The sequence below is a fragment of the Condylostylus longicornis genome, unplaced genomic scaffold, assembly GCF_029603195.1.
Source record: "Condylostylus longicornis isolate FDR11 unplaced genomic scaffold, ASM2960319v2 ptg000107l, whole genome shotgun sequence".
Lineage (NCBI taxonomy): Eukaryota > Metazoa > Arthropoda > Insecta > Diptera > Dolichopodidae > Condylostylus > Condylostylus longicornis.
This window is the reverse complement of record NW_026578075.1, coordinates 1,230,021-1,241,874: the sequence shown is the minus strand read 5'-3', so window position 1 is coordinate 1,241,874 and position 11,854 is coordinate 1,230,021. Positions and strand designations below refer to the sequence as shown.

General features: G+C 26.3%; 1 non-coding gene across 1 annotated transcript; it reads right to left on the bottom strand.

Annotated features, from left to right (window-relative positions):
- Positions 1-9,143: 9,143 nt before the first annotated feature.
- On the bottom strand, positions 9,144-9,225 carry Trnas-aga (transfer RNA serine (anticodon AGA)). Its single transcript has one exon. It is a non-coding gene; the product is annotated as a tRNA-Ser (tRNA).
- Positions 9,226-11,854: the final 2,629 nt, after the last annotated feature.

Below are 11,854 nucleotides of genomic sequence, written 5' to 3'. Positions count from 1 at the left end.
CTCGACCTGCTTATTCCACGTATTCTACTGTGTAATGATCAAATCCCTTAAATTTGATCACCAAAACCAAAAGTTCTTCAATATTTGCAGATTTATTTTTATTTTTTTTCGCATTTCAAAAAAAATGAAAAGAATGTCAGTAAGAGTAAAAAATATACAGAAACCCCCATTTTTTTTTTATTTTTGCGTTTCTTTGAAAAATTATTCAAATTAATTCACATTTTAACGCAAAATCTTCAAAAGAGAAAATAACGAAATCATGGAATAATAAAAATAATGAAATTTGTTTAGGATTTTGCATTAAAATATTAACACATTTTTCACTGAAAAATAAAGCTAAAAGGAGCAGGAATAAAATGTAAAAAATAACCTAAAGGATAACACATAAAAGGCACAATTTTTTATTGTTTTTTTGTTTGGTTCAACATTTTTTTTCCTAATTTTTTTTTTTTGCAATATTGAATATTAAAAAAATCATAATATAAAAATTTTATTTTAACATTCAAAATATTTGTTGAACCATATTTTGCATATAATGTGCGGGTGATTTGTGGCCCCTTGCATAATATTTGATTTTTCATTTTCAAAAGAGTTTCACATAATGAGAACATGTGAGCTTCCAAAAAAAAAATTTACAATGCAGATTATTAATACGACTTCTTCTTTTTTTTTTTGCTTTTATTTTATGAGGAAAATTTGTTAAAGAATGTTGAGGCTATTAGAAATTAAGGATAAAATTAAATATTACCGATTATGTTATGTGATTTTATTAAATTGCAATTTAAAGCAGTGTGGCCATGGTATAAAAAGATAAAAAAAATTATTTGTATGAGAAAATTTGGCATGTTCAAAGTTAAATAATGATTGATGATTTTATGAATTATTCCGCCTATATGTAATAAATAAAAGTTAAAAATGAAAGAGAAGAAAAAGGGTTGTTCAACAAGTGGATTTCCATAATAAACTGCCCAAAAAAAATTCTGAGGACTCGCAATCAGTATCTAAAGCTTACTGCTATGCAAATTAGCCAAAAACGATACCTAGAGGGAACAAAAGCTATGTGTCTAAAATAACATCAAAGATTTTCTAAGATACCTTCTTAAATCTAGGGTAACTTTAACAATTGCTCGAATGGAAAAAAAAGAAAACTTGCAAGTATTAAGATTAGGTTAGGTTAGGTTGAACGGCTCCCCGAAGGGTACACTTAAGCCACTTAGGCCCATTGTGGTGCCACCGAATCTCTCCTGCCCTCTTCATCAGAACCAGTCCGAATTTTTCGGAAAACGACCTAGGTCCCTAGAATTTATATTCGCTAGGTCCTCCTGGACCTCTGACTGGAGCTCGTTACATGTTGCTCTGAACTTCCTTGTCGCATTACATGTTATTCCATTCGACCATCTGAAGTTGGTATGCCGTACCACTGTATTGCGTTGTACAGGTTCTCCCTTCCGCATAGAATTCCGAGGGTTGTTCTACGTCTAACAAGCTCATCCGCCTTACAGTTCTCCGAAACCCCACTGTGTACGGGACCCAAGTCAAATTTAACCCTGTCCGTATCGGATGTAGAGGCCTCAAGCTTCCTTAAGTATTATAATATTAGAAAAATATGATTAGATTTCTTATTGATTTATTACTGGCTTTATTTTAAAGGCTTAAATTCTTTGAAAAATAATTCCTAACAATAGTTGGGAAGAAGCTGGCCTTTATTACAATTTCTCAATATTACGGCACTTAGTTTTTGTCAAACTTAAATCAAACGTTATTGAACTTACCACCAGTTCAATGTCCTTCTTTTTTCGAATTCTTTTATTAAAAATTTTCAATTTTATTTTCAAAAACATAGCATTAATAATTTAGAAACTGTTGGAGAGCTCTCCAAATTTATTTAAGTGAAAAATTTCTTTCTTTATTTTTTTTTTACATATGTAAATTTGGACTCATAAAAATTCATATATGAAATCCCCGTGCTCATACAATAAATTGAAAATTTTAATAAAAACGTTTGAACCCTTTTTTTATCCTCTCTTATTTTTTACTCCATAAGATCCTTAGGGGCTATCTACATAATATTATTATAAACCTTAAATTTATATTGAATAAAAGTGTTTTTTTTTTTTTTGGTCTCTGTGTTTTGTATGCGAACGAAACAACCATAAAATAAAAAATTTTAATTACATTTACTTTAAAGAAAAAAAAAAATAACGAATATGTCCTTCAATTTTTTGAAGTTTTTTAACTTGAACTTTCAGTGCTGCCCATTTTTTTTTTAAAGGAAACTAAAAATACTTTAATATTTTTTAAAAACTTTAAGAACAAAAATGAAAAAAAATTTACATTTGATGTCAAAATTCACTTTATATGTAAAATACTTAAGCCAGTATAGGTGAAGGTTGAATTTTACGACATTCTTTGAATAGGGTTGTAAAATAACTACGTATAAGGTACCTTCTATATTGTATATAAACATTTTTATAATGTATAATTTTAGAATCTTAAAGACACATTAAAAATTTACTCAACTCGAAGTTTGTACTACGACAACATTCTATAGATCTTTAAAATAAGGACAATAATAATAATACAAAAATATAAAAAGGATATACTTAGAATAACACTTTAATGTATAATACATACAAGAAATGGAAAAGTAAAAGAAAAAATATTAAAAAAGAAAATTCATGTCCTTAACTTCCATTAAATCACAGTTAAAATAAAAATCTTAACTTAAGAAAACAAACAACAAAAAAAACAAAAACACCCATAAAACAATAATGTGTTATTATTTTATTTTATAACCTTCTATATACATCTTGTTTAATGGCATTTTCCGAGTAAATTAAAGTGACCAAGTGTCGAAATTCTTTGAAGCTCAAAACTGATATTCGCGGCTCAATTCGGCTCAATTAACTAATATCTTAAATTATTATCAATCAACCTTTAGAATTTAGAATCAGGACCCTCAACTACATAAGGTTTTTCAAAATCACCCGCTTAATCTCGAAACCATTACACTTTCTTGACCATAAAGTACCTCTCTTGCTCTCAACACTTTAAAAAATTTTCAAATTCACCCCTTTAATGTGGAAGCCATTCCATTTTACTGCACATACAAAATCCATAAAATTCAAAATTTGAAAATTTTAATTATTTTTAATTTTATTAATATTAATTAAAACTTAATTAATTTTAATTATTAAAATTATTACAAAACAGTTAGAAAAAATTAACATAAATTATAATGCACCAGATGTTAATCGTTAACCCAAAATAAATTCATTGCACCCCAACCAACACAAACGATTAAAACACTTAACCTAAGCAACAATCATTAATAACATTTTAATTTAGCGTCCCCTATTTTTCATATTAAAATATTAGACCACTCCAGTTACAATATCAAATTTATGTTATACATATAAAAAAATTTTCCTCCTTTTTTTATTATTCTTTCTTTTTATTCCTATTTTTAACAGAATTAAAAAATATTTGTATGCGAGACTAAAAATGAAATGAACATATTTTTTTAACGTGTATATAAGATTTTAGAGAAGGATTAAGACCATAAAAAAGATTTTCATTTAAAATTTATGATGTCCGAAATAAAAGTATTATGTAGTAGCTAACGTATATATGCATTAAAATGGTCTTACTTACCTGAAAATAAATTTTATAAATTCGGGAAATAAAACATATTTAATGCCTACTTTCACTCTTTTGACCAGCGGTATTGTATACAATAAAAGAGGTTATGTGATGGCACTAAATTTCGGATGTCGAATTTTTGGTGGAAATGCATTTCTCCATAGTGGGGAAGCGTAAATAAACTACTTTTAGAGGGGTGTCGATCCCAAAGGCCGACATTTTTACATTTTTTACCATATGTATACGGAACAGATCAATAAAATTTCTTCATATTTAATATTTTTGTTATGGTTGTTACTAAAACTAATTGGTGAACATTTCAGAAATTTCGAATCGCTAAAAACGAAACTCTACTAAGAACCAAATTCATGTTTTTCGAGGAGTGTTAATTAAAAGCTTAATAGTTTCCTTAAAATTGAAAGAAGGTGTTCAAAAGGCATTTTCAGAACATTTTTCTGTAACATTTTCACTAAACTAGACAATACACATTGTTATCTGTTATATGCTGACCACATCAGATTTTTTCTTATTTTTTTTATTACAATTTACTGCTAAACCTTAAATAACCCTTAAAAACAAGATGTTTTTATCTTTCATACATAAATTTTTTAATAATTTATTTAAAGAATTCTAAATGATTTAAAATTTGATTAAAAACACATTTTTCTACAAAATATACAAGTATATATGGATATACACAAGTATATAAGGAAAGGGATTCATAATTTTTAATAAATTTTTGTTGTATAAATTTTAAGATTATTAGTAATTTAAAAAAAAAAATAAAGGTATTTTAATTAACCTGTTTTGTTTAAAAGTGCCTAGGTTTACCCATATAAATATTTAATTTTTAATAGAAAATCAAAAAAGGACGAGAACACATTAATAAGGCCTTTGTTATAAGGATAACGTTTGTCATATATTTAAAATTAACATACAAATATAAACTGAATAAATTAGTTTTCAGAAGTTCCTACTTTTATATTGGAAAAGCGGTACAAAAATATGATGAAATGAATTAAAATATGTTTCCATTTTGAAGCGGAAGTATAAGTATCTTTAGTAGACGCTGTTCGATAAAATAATCATATCTATGCCAGCTGAATTGATGTGGTGCAAGTTCTATATATTAAAAGCAGTATTGGAAAATTATTATTCATCTTTTACTTGAATATTGGCGAGTTTTTACTTGAAACATTACTCGTATCAGAAGACGGAGAAGACTCCTTACCCTGTAATTATCCGTCACCCGAAAAATCTCCGAAAATCAAAAACAATTCCACTTTTTAATGAACAAAAACTTATTCTTACCTGAAACATCCCATGAAATTCATTCCAATATTACAAAATCAATTGAAAATAATTTCAGAATTTATTCACACTTCCAAAAAAATCTAAAATCACTAAAATTATATCAGTGTTTAAGCACACACAAAAATTTATTTTAAGAAAAACCCCCACCACATTATAATAAAATCCTCGTAAAAATATTCAAAGAAAATTGAATACAAGAAAAATCCTTAATAGTGGTAATCACGCGTAAGTTTATGTTGTGCTTAATATTGTGTTTAGTTGAAATTTAAAAAAATATTAAAATAAATCTCACAACATTTTCTTTTTTTTTTTTGTGTGTGCTTTTTTAGCGTTAAAAATCCTTTTCACAAGTTTTCTTTTTTTTTTGTTTTTTATCAAAAATCACAAACTTTTATGATTTTATAATCCTTTTTAAAGAAAATTGCCTCATTGATTTTATAATACCAGCACCATATATTCAACAGGCCGCCGTTTTTCTTCTCTTCTATTAATATTATATTATAGAGAATAAAAATGTTCAGGATATATGAAAGGATATACGGTATTATACATAAAAAAAAATTTTAAATTTTCAATAAGCTTAAAAAACAAATCGTTAAACTTAACTGCTTTTATCATAATACAACGGTAAAATTTGTTCATCATTTTACAAAAAAAAAAAAAACAACAGCAGGAAGAAAAACTTGAATTCTTTCCTTAGTTTTCCGGTTTTTTATGATGGTTTTTTTTTTGTTTTTTATTAAATAAAATTGAACTAAATAAATACGTAGGTAAGTTTTAAAGTTTACAAACTCATATATGCAATAAGAATAATATAAAATGGCAGCTTTCCAAAAATTTTATTCCTGTCAGTTTAAAACCTTCGGCAAAAATGAAAAATTGGGTAAGTAGTTAAATTTTCTCATTAATGAAAATTCTTAATTGCATACTAAATATGTCGAGAATTGGTAAGAAAAGGATTTCTGAATTTTACAAATCTTGAAACGGCAGCCCCGTCTTAAACGTACTAATTCAATTTAATTAAATTCAGTTCACAATCGCCATTCACATACAAACTCCAATTAATAATCCCGAAACGAAAACTTTTTGATCAACCATAGTAAAAATTTTTATCTCTTCAAAACCATCAAAGTAATTTGTACAATGTACGTATTTCTCAGTTAAAAAACATTTTCTGTATATCATAAAGCAAAAAAAAAAATTATACTCAACTAAACTTTTAGATTTAAATTTTATTTTAAAAATTTTAAATTGCAAATTTTTGATTTTTTTTTAAGAAAATTGCTTAAAGCGTTTCACCATTTAATAAGCGAATTCTAATACTTCATACACACATGTATATAGTCAATAAATAGAAAATTGTCTCATGTTTTAAGCTTATATTAAAGCATTTATCGTATTACGTATAACAAATCCTTATAATAACAGTTAAACATTATAGATCGGTGTTATCCTTGTAAACACCAAGAGAAAAACCAATAATATTATTGGAAAAAGAAACCTAGAAGAATGAATAATATCGCATCTTTTATTTCATTGACTTAAGTTCAAATATCGGGCTAATACATAAGATGAATTTGATATTCAATCCTCTTTTTAAACTCAATAATTCATGCTATTTTGAATTTTTCAAATTTTTTTTTAGAAATAACAAAATTAATGTTTGTTTTTTTTCGTGTCTATATTGCCTTATTCCTATAAATTGGAAATAAATTTAATCCTGAAGGTTAAACAAAAACAAAAAATTTATCAAAATATCAAAAATTGGCAGGAGAAAAATTTTTAAATACGATATTGTATAATTTTCTTTACAAAAAAATACACACAACAAAGTATTTTTATGAAATAGAATGAAAAAAAAATTTCATAGAAACTACACGGTTATATCTGATCTATAATTGAACACACGACTGCCAAGTTTCATGTATCTAACTTTATTATTTTTACGAATATTTGAAATTTGCCTTTAGATTGCCATACAGCTGCCGAGAACTGTTACCCGAATCGGTTCAATTACATGGCAGCCATCTGTTATTGTAATTGAACCGATTCGAGCAGAAAAGAAATAACATGTGAATGTTTGTTGTAGATGACATTATTTGTTTTCGAATTATCGTGCTATCCGATAAACGGGTGGACATGTCTAAATCAACGAAGAATTTTACACTGAACATGAATACATATCCATACCGAAGACGATTCCTTCAAGTGATTACAAATACCATACCAAAGTTATATAGACGAATGCATCAATATCGTAAGGCCAAAATGCAACGGTATTTAATAAAGCGGTGTGAATTAGAACGAAATTACGAGTCCTAGAACCAGCTTTAGATTTGTCCTGCTCTCCAAATCTACTACGTGCTACTCTGCTAATAATTTAAAATTTTTATTGGTGCGTTGTGCGTATTCGATGTAAAATAAATATGAATAATTTGAATTTAAAAGCAACTAATTTATTAGAACCTTTCTGCCGGTTAATTTTATTAAGAGAAAATCAAATCAATTGAAAACTATTAAGAGTTGAATAATATGAACTACTTCCTCAAAATTTCGAATATGCCAGATTAAAATTAACAATAAAAAAATAATCCTCTTTAAAACTCTAACCAATTAAATTTTAAAAACAAAAAGATCCCTATTCCATCATGTACCTTAAAAATTTTTTTTTTAATACACAATTTAACTAAAGTAGAAACTTTGAGTAGAAAATAATTACATATAAAAAAACATTTGTAAACATTTTGCCATCTTATACTTAAATAAAGTTACTGTTCCAAAACATTTGACAAAATAAACCCAAAATTTTTTTTTTTAAATACCTACTTAAATCATTTTTTTTTTTTTTTGTATATGAAGATACTTGACCCTTTTTTATAAATCTGATCCTAATAATGACCTTTTAATTTTTTATCCTTTCCAATTCAAAATATCAAAACATAGGAAATATTATAATAAATAAAGTGTCACAAAAATATTTCAAAATTTATGAAATTTTATATATTTTATAACAAGACACAAATATAAAATACTTGAGGACCTTTTTAAAAACCCTTAATAATTAGGGTCTAACTGAGTAATGTAAGCAGATATTATTTAAAAATAAAGAAAACTCTACGTATTTAAAATAAGGAAATATTGAATTTTGGAGAATTTTTTTCAAAAATATTAAATCAGTTCATCACTTTCGAATTCCCCCTCTCTTTCACGAGTCTCTATTTAAAACTATTATATTGCGCGAAACGCTATATAATGCTTATTGTCTTGTAGCCAAAAATTTTTTCTAAGTTCCGCAAACGTGGTCAAGAATTACACCTTTCATCTTTCTAACACTTTTTACAATGAAAAATTTTACAATGCAAATTTTACAATGAAATAAAGACAGCTCTTTAAATCTTAACATGGTTCATGTCCTAGATGATAATCTGTATGCGGAATTGGGTAGCTTTTATATACAAATTAATAATCAATTCCGCTACAAAACAAAAACTGTTTTTCTACGTTCCGGCCGCCATTTTAAAATACAGCCCTGTAAAATTTCAAAATTTCCATTCTTTTAGTACTTCTTTCTCTTGCAATTGCAAACTTTAACAACATTCTGTAAAAGCAAATTCCGATCCACCATATAATTCTATCACTGGTTCTTATTTTGCTTTTACTTTTGTTTTCATCCTGAATATATGCAATAATTATATCATATTAATATGCTTATTAAAAGAAACATTTTTCTCAATAATTAAATATGTTTGCGAGAGCTTCGTTAAAAAAAAAAAATAAATTTGATCAGAGCAGGTATAAAATTGAATTTATTAATTAAAATTGACTTTGATAAACACAAACCGGTTAACTTAAGCAAGCGAACAGTTTGTTTTCATACTGCGGCTTGTCTTGTAATGCCAGGTAATTAAAATAAAAATCTCTTTTTCTAACTTCTATGTTTTTTGCCCTACTGTAAATAATAGGGCATTAAAATTACGATTGCATTTGCTTTCAAGTATTTTTATTCACGTATTTCTCTTTTTTTTAAGGGAAAACCTGTTTTCAGACCAGCAGTATGACTAAATATCATAAAATTAAATTTTTATTAATAAGTATTAATTATTAATATGAATTTAAAATTAAAAAAAAATAATAAAAAATTATTTTATACAAATTAATTAAAAAAAAAACATTCACAACATTTTCTTCGCAGTCGGTAGGATTCGAACCTACGCTCCCAGAGGGAATCTGATTTCTAGTCAGACGCCTTAACCGCTCGGCCACGACTGCTGTTATAATATAAACAGTTTACGATTAAGACGATTGTTTTTAATTTAAAATGTCGAATTTTAATATTTTTATAAAATATCATTAATTATTTACAAAATAAAATTCATAAAATTTATTTATTCAGCAGGTTGAAATAAAATGTAAACATTTTATGAATTAAGTATAAGAAAAAAATTGTTATGTTTTGGAATTTTTCCAGTTTTTATACAAAATAAGTACTACTTATCGACTAATTACTTATATTGGTTAATATTTTTGAAAGCCACAACTAATTAAGTAAAGGCTATTATTCTCAATTTTAATGTTTCTGTAAAAAGAGGAAATCTTAATGCATTATGGTGAATATTCGATATATAAAATGATATACAAAACAACCAACTCATAGAGATTATTTTCTAATAATTTGCAATGACACAATTTTTTATAAGACATTCGGCAGCAACTTTCTTTCTTTCATGCTGTCAAATACTGATTTTCAGAGTCACACACTTGAGCCCTGTTATACTATACGTACTACTGTTTTATAAAAACCAAACAACAAACTTTAAATGTGATATCTTAAATACTCTCAAAATTCAAGTCGAAAAATTTACAATAATTCTTCGGTAATAAAAAATTGAAAATATTGTTAATCGTCCCATTGTATGTTTAACCTAATTTTCCCAACTTTAAAATTGTCATAATATAGAAATTCAAGTACAAAATATGCAAATATTTATATCTGGTATACGATATGATTTTTATTTGACCAACCATCATTGAAAATGCAATCGAGCATCTTAAAATCATTTATACACCGAGGAAAGGATCAACTTTCCTTTAAATTAAATTCAATGACAACTTCATTTTCTTAATATATGTAAAGGGGGAAAAAATATATACACCATTTATACTTATATGCAATTTTCAGTTTTCCTCCCAGTTATATTCGAAAAATCCACTTCTTAAGGATAACTTTATTTTAAAAAATAATTTTGTCCCAATTTCCAATCTTTTAAAAAAATCTATGTACATTTGAAAAAAAAATCCATTTTGTAAACATTTATGAATTTTATTATTACAATTTTTCAAGCATTTAGTTCTCTTGGTTCGACTCCTCTTTATTGAAAGTGATTTTTTTTTTGTAAAAAGATAAAAAAAAAATTTATTATTGTGTTTGATTATTCATCCTTTTTTCCGACCGAATTGCATACAATAAGAGAAGTTATGTGATGGCATCAAATTTCGGATATCGAGTTTTCGGTGGGAGCGTACTTCTCCATATATTAAACTACTTTTAGAGGGACGTCGGCCTGTGTGTGCATGCTTGTGTCTGAAGTTCGGCTGAACCTTATTTGATGAAATTTTATAAGTGAGTACCTTGGCTATTTCATGGATTAAATAACTTTTGGGACGTATTAGGCCTCGGGAACAGGAGTTTTTGTGGGCCGATTTTACATTTTTGTGCATATAAAAAGAGTGATAATCAATCAATTCCCTTAAAATTTAATACAATATTCAGAGTGTTTTTTGGAAAAATTAGTTCGGAAAGCGAACTGCTATATCGAAACTATATCTACTGAACTAATTGATAGAACTAATTTCTTAAAATTCAATCAAATGTTACAAAGCAAAATCCTATTTAGAGCCAAATTGATATTTTTCTAGGTATATTAACTAAAAGACTTTTCTAGGTATATTAACTAAAAAAGTGTTAATCTTCTGTTACTACTCCGCCAACACTAGACCATAACAAATCATTGCGGCCGATTGTGTGCTGACCACATCAGATTTTTTTTTACTTCATAACTTTTGTTTTTTTTGATTATTTTCAATATTTTTATACATTTGTGCATAAGGAAAGGATAATACTTTGAATATTGCGGTGTATTAAAATTTCACATGAAAATTTTTTTTTTCTCATTTCCAATTTTGTATATGATTCTTGTGTTCAAACAATTGATGTTACCCGAGGGAGATTACAAAACTGAATACTTGCTATACACATTATTTTATTGTCCTGATCATTCTTCTTTTTTTTTCTGCTCTTTTTTTGCTTTTTGAAACAATTTTAATGAATAATAATTTTTTGAATGCAAAAAAAAAATGAAAATTTAAAAATAAATTTGAATAAAATGTCTAGATCGATGAAATTTTTTTATAAAAATAAAATTTTAAAGTCCTTACGGAATAAAACTTTAAAAAAAAAATGTAATTTAAAATTTATGATAAATTTAAAATTGTAAATTATATAGTTAGGTTGTGGTCTAGTAAGCAAATTAAAAATTGGAATAATTCAAAAAAATATTTCGAAACTTTGTTAAAATAAAATTTTATAAAATTAAACTACAGTGAAAATCTATACCTCGAACTCTGTGAATGTCGGAAAAAAACTCAAGCTAAGAGGATGTTCGGACTAAAGGAATTAAAATATATAAAAAAATTTTTCAAAATGCTAAGTAAATAGAAATATATAATTCGAGTTCAAGAAAAGTTCGTCTTATAGAGAATACGAAATAGAGAAGTTTGACTGTACATGTTAAATTTGAGATATTAGACCATTCTCCCTAAGTAACAAAGTTATAAATTTATAAAAATTTACTGAAATGTTATATAATATCACAATCTTATGGCAAAGCTGCCTTAAATC